Source organism: Cryptotermes secundus, unplaced genomic scaffold (genome assembly GCF_002891405.2).
Source record: "Cryptotermes secundus unplaced genomic scaffold, Csec_1.0 scaffold883, whole genome shotgun sequence".
NCBI lineage: Eukaryota > Metazoa > Arthropoda > Insecta > Blattodea > Kalotermitidae > Cryptotermes > Cryptotermes secundus.
Window position 1 is genome coordinate 9138 of NW_019720722.1, and position 13429 is coordinate 22566.

Below are 13429 nucleotides of genomic sequence, written 5' to 3' on the forward strand. Positions count from 1 at the left end.
TGTTTGTCCATATGCAATTACTTTTACCTACACTGTGCAATGTCTGTTATTGGCCTCTAACAGAAATGAGTACCAACAGTCTTCATGGGGGTGGGGGGTTAAGGGTGGCCGGCACGTAAGGCTGACAACCTTCCCGCCACTTGTGAGCTGACTGCCTAGAGAAAATGTGGGAGCCTCAACGTCTGACAACCCTAGGGGACTCCATAGCCTCTTATAGGGATAGCTTTACCTCTCAAGTTCTTTCCTTTACAAGGAAAAACAGAACTACTATGGTTTAGTGATTACTTCCTTACAGTATCCACCAGATTTGAATATACAAACAATTTTACACAGTATCAGATTTTAATCTTTCACAATGGTGAAAAATCTATTCTGGTCTCCTAAGTTATGACACTGTGTTTGCTGGCAGATGGTTACCAGAGAACATACTGCCCCTGGCTTCAACAGACCAGCAGAAAACTTTGCTAACCATGTCATAAGCCAGAAGACCATGAATGAATTTTACATAAAAACTGATATCAGTTATAATGTTACATTGCAGCATCCTGTTGCACTGCTTAGATCTAACTTTGCATTTTGTTTTGATCCCATCTGTGTGCAACATCAGTTACATTCTCTCACAGTTTTCTCTTTGTTGTCACTCCATGTGTACAGGTTGTTGTGATCAAGGAACCTCCTGCTCACTGTAATGCTGTTCTGTTTCTGTTATGTAGAGGCTTCAGATTGCATCTGGTTATGTGGGTTAACTATCTGTCTTTTGTTTAGGTGTCCTTTAGCTGAGCATATTTGTTGTGCTGTGGTTGGCCATCAACACAACAAATTCCCGCCCCAGCAAGAACATTCAAGACAACCACAGCCAAACAAAACCATGAAGCAAACACCAGCAGCTCAAGGACACCTAAATAAAATAATCAGATGACTAACCCACATAAACAGATGCAACGCGAGGCCTCCACATAACAGCAACAAAACAGTGTTACAGTGAGCAGCAGATTCTACAATCACAACAACCTGTACACCGGAAGATGGGGGGTTGGGCCGAAACATGTAGCGTCAATAAAGAAAAGCGAGTGAAAAGTAACAGATGTTGCACATCCACGGCATCAAAGCAAGACACAAAGTCGGATGATATCATGCATATGTGTTACCCTCCTGTATGCAAACATAGGAAAGCAAGAGAGGCAGTTTGTTGGACAAATAAGTATCAGTCTGACATGGTCACACACATCAAACTGACATTTCTTCCTGTAATACTGTAATAGTATCTTCATGTAATGTTTTGGTCTTGACATGCACACATTTTCACTTCAGTCCTGACATGCCCTGATTTTCACTTCGGTCCTGACATGCACTGATTTTCACTTCAGTCCTGACATGCACTGATTTTTCACTTCAGTCTTGACATGCAGAGATTCTGGTGGCATAGTTGCAAGAGAAAAGGCTATCTGAAAGAGCCATGCATGGATGATAATACAGCATAATGGACGTCATAGAAATGCTGTAACTTGCTCATTATGACTGTACAGCGACAACTCCTTCGTCTTATGGCAGACGAGTCATTTGAGGTCTCGTGCTGCTGAGTCGCAGGCCTGAAACAATTTCATGAATAGCATTAAAAAACAGATTCTGATTTGCATGCGAATCTGTATGTACGATTTCAAACTTGATCCACTTTTAATTTAAACAAAATATAAAACTTCTATGTGGATGCAATAACACAAAACATTTATGGTTACATAACATTCCTGCATGATAACACAAACTTTCATACTGCAAAATTCTTTGCAAAGAAAGTAATTGAAACAGTGAAGCTTCATTACTTACAGTTCAATATGACCGAGCTCATACTTATCAATACCGAAAAGTGTTTAACACAAAATTTGTATCTACTTTTAAACTCTCCTACAACGCCAAATTTCATGAGACAAATACAAACTAATATAAACTGTGAAGTGCTGTTTCGTAAGTACCTGTAATAATATTAATCTTTCTTCTAACAAATAACGAATCATATAGAACCTGCATAACATTTCTAAGAAGTCCTTCCCTCTATCTCCAACATGATCCCATAATGGCATACTTGAAATTCTCAATTTCTAACACGAATATTAAGAGTAATCATTATTTTGCACATAAAATCAGCATCTATAACTTTGTCATCACATGACATATTTGTTTCATTCCACAGCATACTAACTGTACGTCTGTTAATTCTTTCGGTCACAGTGACGGGTTTACATTTACGTTTACAGCCACCTCAAGAGCTGAAGCACAGACACTTTGAACCATAACCCAACTGCAGAACTGCAGCTGCACCTCTAATAAGAGTCTATATGATTCAAATTTATATATTCACGAAGATGTACGATGAACAATATTTGTCAAGTACACTCGACTCCCGCTTACTGAACAAATTTATATCAAATCATCACAGCATACAGAGAAAGCTTTTACATTACAAACATATCACACATCTAACGTCACACTACCTCAATGTACGTAAATATTACTAATCAATTAAAATCCTGTAACCTTAACGGAATTTCACATAACCTAACTCACCTTTGACCCCTCCCAATTGACCAACCTGACAAGCAAACCAGAACTAATTCTGACATAAGTAGCACTTACCACGCTGACCACTACATCACACTTTTGTTGTTTGAAGCGAACTGTGTTGTCATTGGCCCAAATTCTGCTCCGCGTACAGCGATTATGCTTGGTCGATATGTGCACGTGGTTTGACGATTGGCCTTTCGTGACATCTGTCGTCGAGATTATGACACTATCTTCAGATGGAGGCAGGTTTTGAACTGGTTTTGTTTATTGCTAAGATACATTAGATCTCAGCTGACTAGCCTGCCTAACTAAGCTATTTTCAGGCTAGTTGTCATGTGCAGCAATGACCAGGCTAGGTTATTCTTCAGGAATATGTATGCTTGTTCCACAGTCCTTAATCTAGCCACTTCAAGTCCCCATCAGTACCTAAATTCTATGATAGTTAGACTGTTCTCGGGCTGGATAAATTTTGGCTTCCTTGCTGCGGGTGAAGAATGAGAGTAATGGGCTATTTAAACCTGTAAACATGGGAAAATTAGGCTTTTCTCTTGCCTTAGCTAGGTCTCCTGCTAGTCTTGCTTAGCTATCCTAGGCAAGGCCCATGGTGGCGGAACGCCCTGGCCGTCCACTTCAGAGCAGGATCAAGTCAGACTGAACACCTCACACTAATGCTAGCAAAACTAGGCTCAGGCTACATGACTGAGGATAGGAAACTTGGATGTACTGGTAAAGAAGGGAAAAAGAAAGGTAAAGCTATCCCATTAACAGGCTGTGTACACCCATAGGTTTGTGAGTCTTCAAGACTCTTGCATTTTGTAGTGAAGAATCAATATCCATCTGTACAATATCTCTGCATTCTTAACTTATAAAATATGGGCAGAACAAAGGAAAAGGAGTGTGTGTCAAATAATGTATACTGTATGGGCATATCTGATATCAGCAGAAAGTTTTATTTCATTTCATTTCATTTATTCACCTTCCATAAATCCTGTCGAGGGTACATTCTCATGCGGATGTGGAGATCATCCTAGTTACAGTCACAATTAAGGATTACAGCTGTCATCCAATAGCATACACATTTGTATAAAATACTGATAAATATATACAATATAATAAATAAGTTAATTTTAGTAGTAAAAGTAATGGCAAACCTTATATAATTTGTACAGTTTTATGCAGCTCTATTAATTAAAAATTCAGTAGTTAAAACATGTCATTAATGAGTTTGTATAACATATATTAATTATATAATAAATTGAAATAAAGACTAGTATACAGTAACATAAGAATTGTGTATATCTAAAATAAGCATCTAAAAATCAGAACACAGACTGTCAACCTTGTCTTCTATTAATTGTAAAGCAAGACAACTAGTTGCACCTTAAAAAGATTTATAACCAAAATATTCCTGTAAAGAATAAAAAGAATGTAAATATAAAAATTGTTTTATTTGTACCCCAAAAATCTTAGTGTCACTCGATATGTCCTTAATATATTGTGGTATTATTCAATATGAAAATAAAATTTATTTTTCTGAAAAATCCTACTGCTGAAGCAGCTGTACATTCATATTTTACAAAACTGCAGAAAACATAAAATGGCAGATTTTCCTGCATTTTATCCTGGTGAATAAAGCAATATCCATTTGTGTTACAACATGAAACAGTTTGAGAAGGACAAAATTATAGGATTCTTCAGCAGTTTTACAGTAACAGTCCTTCTGTAGCAAACAACACTACTCAAAGTCGCCGATATGGTTCAGTGTCTGTCAGTATCCATTTCATTTTCCAAATGAATTTGACATGAGTGTGAACAAATTTGTTCACACTCGTGTATTACAGAACAAAGAGGAAGATAAGCCACTGTCTGCTGTAATAAGAGCTTCAGAGAATTTACCAATTTAACAAAGAATTACAAATCTTACAAATTCTTATGAGAGGCCTCTTTCAACTATAGTAATGCAGCCAGGGAATTACAAATAGCTTACCTCAACCCGGTACAAAAGGTTAAATGTCTTTTTCCATGTTAATTTGTGTTGTGCCACTTTTGTGCCACATCTCAGTGAACCACTGATGTAAATGGAGCTGTTTATACACAGCCACACAATTCATTAATGGTTCACTAAGAATTTTTTCCATGATTGTTTGTGACATACCACTTTTTTGATATGTCTCAGTACACTACTGATTTAAATAGAGCTGTTTCCACACAGCCACATGAGTGATCAGTGGTTTCTTAACATATTTGCTAAGAAACTTATGAATGGTTCAACAGGTGTAAATTTGGCACTAAAAATGAAATTACAAGATCTTGATTTATGTTGTCATTTATACTGAAGATGAATTTATCCTATTAATTAGTACAGTAAACCACAATTACTTGCCATGTATATAGAATGGGGTCTGCCAGTTACATGAATATGCTGTTTTCATGAGAAAAGTTCTTGCAGAAACCTAATTAATAATCAAAATATCACATTCTTGCATGTACTATTCCCATAGAATACTGCACATTGACAGGTGAAAGATTTTGAATTCACAAGATAACAAATTCAACTAGCCTCTGCTGAAATGGCATCAGCATAATGGGTAGTGCTGCTAGTGGAAGCTGGGAGGACTATTGTATAGTGAGTGAAAATACACTCATATTTTTTTTAATGACTTTATAATTTTCTAAGAAATGTTTGCCAGCTGAATGAAAATCCTGGATGCCTGGATACTAGACAAACAGGAATTTACTGTAATTGTAAATTTGTAACTCCAACTCACATGGTATACCTGCTTCTTTCTATGGATCTACAATAATATTTTCATTCTGGTACACATTCACAATGTACACACCCCTTTTATTGTAACACATCACGGAGAGCAGAAATCAGCACACAGTTTTGGCATCTTAAGAAGACCAGTTCATTACAGTTTCTCATAACGAATTGGCACAGGCAAGATGGTAAAGCCTTAAAATAATATCCTGTCTTCAAATTAAGATCTCTGTGTCACAGATGGCCCATCTTCATGGCAATGTGGGATTCAAGAATCTTCTAAATGCTGTTACTTTCTGCTATCTGACATTAGTCTTCTCTTGATGAGGTTGCAAATAAACAGGAGTGACATTTGATGGTTTGAATTCTCTGAGATAAATAATATTCCCTGTATTAACAAATCTCATGTAAATGATAAAAATAACTGTCACGCTTGTTCATAACTTCATTGTTACAACACCTGAACATAAAATATCAGAGTCAGAAACAGGCATGGATATAGTCCCAAAAGTAAAGAGCTGCAGCACTCTGGCACACAGCTCCAAATTAAAATAAGTGGGCAGGAATCTCGATTCAAGGCAGTTCTTGTCATTAACATAATTCTAACTTTGCTCCTTTAATTGCAGAAACCTTTAAAACACTGATCATGAAAACTGTGTCTTTTAAAGAGGCTGAGAATTTTATCTCAGTCACAGAGATCAAAAATGAAATATTGTAAAAGGGTTTTTACATTTAAAGTCTGTAAAACTTTCAATAAAAATACTTTTGAATTGATCCTTTCAAGAATTTGCATGAATACAGAAGTGTATTATTGAAGCAAAATTGTAATCTGTGAAGAATGAATGAAAGAAGCATAGATTTTAATAACAAGTATTGAAGTTTGACAACACTGTCCATAATAGAAGTGTTAGGGCAGTGCCCCAGCACCCAAACAGCAGCAGGGAAGCATCCTGGACCACCCTGAATTAACTGAAATCCTAAACACAAAGTATAATTTAGGAAACAACTTATATGAAACTATGCAATCTGAGATGCATGGGGCAGTGAATACTGCAGTCTTTGGTGTGTGATGACCTGTAGCTTGTTAAATACCAATATGACAGAAGAACCTGCTGCCTGTCATTATCAACTGCCCAAAAGCAGAGGCATTAAAGTTCATTTAAAGAGATGGTAAACAGTGTCCGAATCATCTCTGACCATACATCATACCTTGGATAGGCAACCTTATGAAGAAAATGATATCTCCAATAACATGATTCAGGTTCCAACTGTGTGCTGAAAGAAGGAACTAGTTAACTTCTGATGACAATGTAACAATCTACATTAGGATATGATGATGCTGGACCCTCAAAAGAATTGATCATTTCACTGAGACTTGTATTAGCACTACAGTATTCATATTTGTGTTTCTAGAAGTTTTACTTATGAATGCTCTGAGTTTGGCACTCCAACGACAAGCATTTCACTGCCCTTCATGTGCAGTCTCCACATACTCTTGTGATAACCTCGAACATCATGGTTCCAGAACTTGAAGCACTGAAACAATTTGCAGAATAATGTTATGCGAGTACTCTATGAAGACCAATGAAACATCAACATAGGAATTTATATCATGACTGAATACAGAGCAAAATCTCACTCAAGAAAGAAACTTATATGCATGCTCACTATGTTCTGCTTTGTTGCAAATACCTAATTTCAATAACTTGAATGTACGCAGCAGCAGCAGCTGTATCCTCCCACTGATGCCTACATCTTCCCTTCAAGCTTTCCTGCACTTCTGTGTACGTTTTTCCCTTCTCCCCATGCAAGAATGCATGCATGTTACATACCTCTGATTTTATCAGCCTAAAATCTGGTGAGCACATATGAAATTATAGGAACATTAACTTTAATTTCAAATATATTTCTGTAGGACTATTCTAGAAGAAAAATACTAGATTATTTATGGTGATCAACATTCAACAACCTAACTGGACTGAATGTGTTAATGAAGTGATTATTACAGCAGAACTCAATTAAATTTATCTCCCCTGTTAGTTCATAAATGCACACCTCATTTCAAAACACCACTGTGCTAAGTGACAAGTGTCATTCTACTTTGTGACAGTTATACAACAAGGATACTCAAGAACTGGGATATTTTTGGGCAGGAAGGTGTGTGGGGATAATAAGATTTTTGTACTTTGATAACTATAGTTATAAATAAAAGATTTTATAATCTAAGGGATAACATTTATGCCACAAACACATATCAGTTGTTAACCTATGTAGTAAAAGGTATAATTTTAAATGACTTCTCTAAAAATCCCCCAAGAACTAATCTACAGATGTGTTACTACCCACAGAATATATCAGTGAAAATGACCATTACTAGCAACGAAAAGGAATACTTGATACGGTGTTACGGAAGTTACAATGCAAACACCAGCACCTGACATAATCCTACATATCTTCCAACTTCATCAAAATTACAAATGATAAGAGTCAGGGAGAACATAAAACCATACTACTCTTCAGAGTTGTTACTAATAACACACCAACCAGTCACTCTCTTACAAAATTTGGTAAATGTATGGAACAAGTTACTGAATGCTCACCACATGACACAATGATTAAAGAGTGTAAAGTGAACATATTTCCAAAGATCAGTCGGTATTACCTTCAAATCAGGAAACTAACAAAACAGATTTTCTTATGAATAACAACTCAGCTCACCCAAAGATCAGACAAGAGAGATGAAAAACAGAGAATCTATCCATAAAAAAGCTTTTATTGAGACTTACTTAAACAGTAATAGAGGAATGGGCTGTGTCACTGATAGTATCTCATAATTTTTTCAAGTGAGGTATTAATATTTCCTTGGAGTTGGTTTTATTCTTTAAGGGTCTACTGAAAAGTTGGTTAAGTATTTTATATCTGGCCTTGTGTGAGAGGGCATGACAATGCAATGAAAAGTATACAATTTTAACCACAATTCGGTTTACGTAACATTTCTGTAAGTTTACTTGCTTCCAAAAAGTATGTATTCAATCTGTCACCTTCATTTATTACTTATACAGACAAATATTCTTGTATTCATAATTTTACTCCCTGTACGTAATTAATGAATCATGCAGTCATTCATCTTACTTTGGTACAGTCCTCCTGCAGCAGATGCAAGCCATCATTACAGCAACGAGGGGGACGGTTACTCCCACTGTCAAGGCCGTCACAGCCTACAGTGCCCACACTTGCTCACTGTTCAGCATCCTGGTTCATTATTATCTGTCAATCATATATTCTCTCTAGTTGGGATCATCATTTGTCTTATAAATATTACATCTCCATTTAACTGCCTTCCGCCCATGTGTTCTGAGAGCGCAATAACCTCTTACCCTACTTCACCAACATGCCCAACTAAAGGTGGGGATACACGAGTGCGCCACGGCTCCAACGCGGCATTACAAGTGATGCGCGGAGTGATTTGGTGCACCTCGAACAAGCGACGCGCACGGAACGAACCATCTGAATGGGGCACGCAAGCTGCAAGCACCTCAGTTCCATTCTGTCTTCGCCGTCCACACGACCATGGAAGACGAGGAAGCTTTGCTTGCCTGCAGTGGTGCTGCGGTAGTTATAGCATACATTGTAGGGAAGTGTATAAAAAACGGGCAGGTAATGACTTGATGAGAGCTCTCAAATGTCAAGAAATAAGCGGCCAATATAAAAACTTCACTGGGATGAGTCCCACCAACTTTGAAGATTTATTGATGAAAATCAGATCAAAGATCGGGAAAAGGCCCACCAACATGAGAGAACCAATCTCAATTCAAGATAGGCCTGTATTTACTCATTAGTACTGCTAACAAAGTGATTTTATCCAGTGAAGAATGTAATTGTGTAAGAAATAAAATTTAAACACCACTATTCTTTGACAATCTGTGTATATTAATATTCCAGGTTAGCAGTGACTTCACGATTCTTGGCGACAGGGGATTCATATTATGCAAGCCTTCAATACCTGTTTCGATTTTCAAAACAGGCTATCGGACAAATAATCCCACAAGTTTGCACAGCAATTGTCAACGCATTAAAGGAAAATATAAAGGTGAGTTAAATGAGACTATGTACATTTCTTGCTTCCTTAATGGGGACATTTATTTATCGCAATACATATTTCCAAAAATTGAGAGGATTACAGTGGAAAATTTGAAACACGATACCATGAAAAATCATTTCATACTTTATACAGGTAACTAGATATACGTATTAAGATACATGACTTTGTTTCAGCTTCCCTCAAAACCTCTGGAATGGATGCAAATATGCAAGGTATTTGAAGATGTTTGGAATCTGCCACACTGTGTAGGTGACATGGACGGGAAACACATCGTGCTGCAGTCTCCAAGAAAGTCTGGCAGTGAGTTCTTCAATTATAAAACACACTTTAGTATTGTGTTGTTTGCTGTTGTTGATGGAAACTACAATTTTGTACTTGCGGACGTCGGATGTCAGGGAAGAATTTCTGATGGTGGCATATTCAATAACAGTAAACTACATGCAATGATGGCAGATAACACTTTGAGGTTGCCTGTTCCAACAGAACTTCCTGGACGACAAATGAAAGTACCGTACTTCATTGCAGCTGACAGCGCATTTCCACTTAGAGAAAGCATAATGAAACCGTACTCAGGAGATCATGTGAAGGGATCTTACCAAAGAATCTTCAATTACCGATTAAGTAGAGCTTGTAGTGTGGTCGAAAATACTTTCGGGATACTAAGTTCAGTATTCAGGGTTTTAAGAAAACCAATGCTGTTGGAACCAGAGAAAGCCCAATTAGTGCTTATGACAATTATTCATTTGCATAATTATTTGAGAAGATATTCATCAAACGTGTATACATCTCAAGAATTACTGGACAGTGAGGAAGATGGAGTATTGGCAGAAGGTTCATGGAGAAACGATGTAAATATGACTTCCATGCTTCCCCTACAGAGGGTACCTCGGAGGTCCTCAGTTTACCTCCAGCAATTGGAGCGCTTCATATGCAAACCAGTGGCTGCAATACACTTCTGAGAACCTGCAACAAATTGAATGAAAGGAGTAAAATGTAATTTGTAATTAAAATCAAAACTCAATGTAAAGAAAAACAATTAAATGTATTAAAATGAAACCTAAATATGTACAATAAAAAGCTTACCTTTTCCTGTTCCTATTGATTTTTTCTCGTGTGACTTCTCCCTTCTGTACGACGAGAGCAAGCTGATGATTTTTCTTTTGCAATCGTCTTCCGGACACCCTACATTCATAGCGATGTCCCGCCAAGCGTCACTTTTTTTGTTCTTTTTATAATAATCATTTTCTCCGGGATTCCACAGTACAGGGAATGATTTGTATGCCTCTATGAGCCCCAAAATATCGTCTTCTGACCACTCCATGTTTGAGGTGTGCGCACTTCACGGGACAAATGGCAACCGAACCCAACCACACTGCGGCAACGAATCTCTTTGTGTTCGTCAGAAAAACCGACAGGAACTGGATTGCTGTGCGGCAGTCGAGGGGTGCGCTGCACGTCTTCACAATCACGTACACACGAGCGAATACCCATTCATTCTATGTTGCATTACCACAGCGGCGCGCTCGTGTATTCCCACCCTGACATAGCTACATCACAACTTAAGTCATGTAGTTCACTGTTTCATCTTGCCAGAATATTTTCACATACTCATACTTCAACATTAAACACGTATAACACATAAAACACATAATACTTAACGCCTTCACGGGAATCAGAAATACATGCAATTGATTCCAAAACTTCCTATCGATTAATTTCAGCCATTTTTAATACCACAACGTTTCTGCCATCTGTTGAATATTCGCAAGGTCATAAGTTCTGCTGTCATAACGCTCAAGGCACTCCACACCCTCAGAGATGTCTTAGACAGAGTTCAAAAACAAATGTGTCCATATTATTCTAATAATACACTGTCAATATAAAAGTAAATATAAACCTGAAGTGAAAGTCTTATCGTTAGTTGATCTTCTTTGACGAAACCCACATTGGTAATCCCCAATTATGCCTTCCACAAAGGGAGAGAGCCTGTTAAACAGAATGTTGGAAAATATTTTATATGCTATGCACAACAGACTAATTCCTCTATAATTAGAGCATACCATGACATTGCCTTTCTTATGGATAGGGCATACAATACTTAGGTTCCATTCCTCTGGGATTATTTCACTTATCCATATCTTAACTATTAGCTGATGTAAGTGCTTGGCATATTCTGGGCCTGCAAATTTCACTAATTGTGCTGTGACAGGATCCATTCCTGGAGCTTTATTATTTTTCAAAATTTGATAGCTTGTTCTACTTCTGTTATGGTTGGCACTGGCTCTTCAGCCTCAAAATTTCCTTGAGTCCGGTCTATGGTCATACCTTCCACTTGTTCAGAGGCGTTACTATTTAATAATTCCTCAAAATATTGTGCCCATCTTTTCAGTATTGCTTCATCGCTACTCAATATTGTGCCTTCTTTATCTCTACATAGGGCTCTTCTAGGTTGAAACTCCTTTCGACTCTTGTTTAGTTTTTGATAAAATGCTCTAATTTCGTTTGAACTTCCTAAATGCTCCAGTTCAATCAGTTCTTGTTTATCATATTCCCTTTTCTTCTTTTTATGCAATCTTTTTTCTTTTCTTCTCGCTTCATGGTATTTTTCCACGGCGCCTCGAGTATGGTTCCCCTGCTGCATTCTCTTATATGCCTGGTTTTTTTTTATTTGTCACTTGCTCACTCTCTCCATCAAACCAATTCTTATACTTTACCCTTTCCATTCTTCCTAAGACTGCACCAGCAGCATTTATAATAACATCTCTGAGGCCTCTCCAAGCTTCACTGACATCCTCGCTATCAGAGAGACCTGCCAGGCATTCACCAATTAATCCAGTATATCTGGCTGCAACTCCTTGTTCCACCAATTTTCCACAATTCAATTTCCTAGCCTGGGATCCATGTATCTTCCTTGCATTAGATATTCGACTTCTAATCTTTGATATTATTAAGTAATGATCAGAGTCAATGTTGGCCTCCCTGTAGCTCCTGACATCCATCAAATCTGAACAATGTCTTACATCTATTAGGATGTGATCAATTTTATTAAACACATTTCCATCAGGGGATTTCCAGGTTCATCACTTTTATCTTCAGTTGGGGCATGTGCACAAATAAGGCTATAGTTAAAAAACTTTCCCTTAATTCGTAGCCTACATGTTCTGTGAGATTTTGCCTGGAAGTCTAAAATAAGATGCTTCCTTTTTTTATTAACAATAAAACCTGTTCCAAACATGTGACTCTTCTTCTGACAACTATAAAATACAACATGATCCCTCTTTTCCATGACTCCTTTACCCAACCACCTCAGTTCTTGCATAGCAGTGATATCTAGTTTATAGCTATCTAGTTGTTCAAGTAGCATTTTTAGTGCTCTGGCTCTGTAAAGAGATAATACATTCCAAGATCCAATTCTCAAATCCTTTAAACATTTTCCAGGTCATCTTGAGTAGGTCCGTCCGGCTACTCTTACCTCGGATTTCTGAACAATTTAGTTTTTACAGTGTGAGGTCGTTAGCCTCACGCCCAACCCCCAACCTGGAGGACCAGGGTATCCCTCTCTGTCTGGCATGGGTGGCTCTACCAGTAGCTATGCTACGGCCGGCATAGCTCTCAGGGTCTCAGGAGCTCTCAAACCTCACCACCACGATAAGGTGGAGATACCATTGGTGGGGACCTGCAATATAATATAATAATTAGTCTACATAGGGTAAAATTTGATGATCTGTTTACTGTTATGTCTTTCTCAAGCTGTTTTACATTCATGCTTCAGAAAAAGTAGGGCTGTGGGGAGACAGCATCTCCCATCCAGCCAATAGTCATGAAGTATTGCTAGGCAGACAAAGTACATTTCTGTTTAAGATACAACCATTTCAAATGTGAAATTTGTTAACAGAGGTATGAGAAATTATTACAGAATTTTAGCTATGTCAAAAGAATGGACAGGACAAGGGTACTTAGAAGGAAATTAATTTTACATTTAAAGAAAAAAAAAAAACTAATGGAAG

The 13429-nt window shown here is 37.5% G+C and overlaps 2 long non-coding RNA genes across 2 annotated transcripts; both read right to left on the minus strand.

The window, feature by feature from the left end:
* Positions 1-268: 268 nt before the first annotated feature.
* LOC117282954 lies at positions 269-2627 on the minus strand. The gene is made up of 2 exons (XR_004513908.1): positions 2563-2627; positions 269-1589 (listed from the first exon to the last, which is right to left on the minus strand). It is a non-coding gene; the product is annotated as an uncharacterized LOC117282954 (long non-coding RNA).
* Positions 2628-4946: 2319 nt separating this feature from the next.
* Positions 4947-11430, minus strand: LOC111872392. Its single transcript, XR_004513907.1, has 2 exons — positions 10506-11430; positions 4947-10385 (listed from the first exon to the last, which is right to left on the minus strand). It is a non-coding gene; the product is annotated as an uncharacterized LOC111872392 (long non-coding RNA).
* Positions 11431-13429: the final 1999 nt, after the last annotated feature.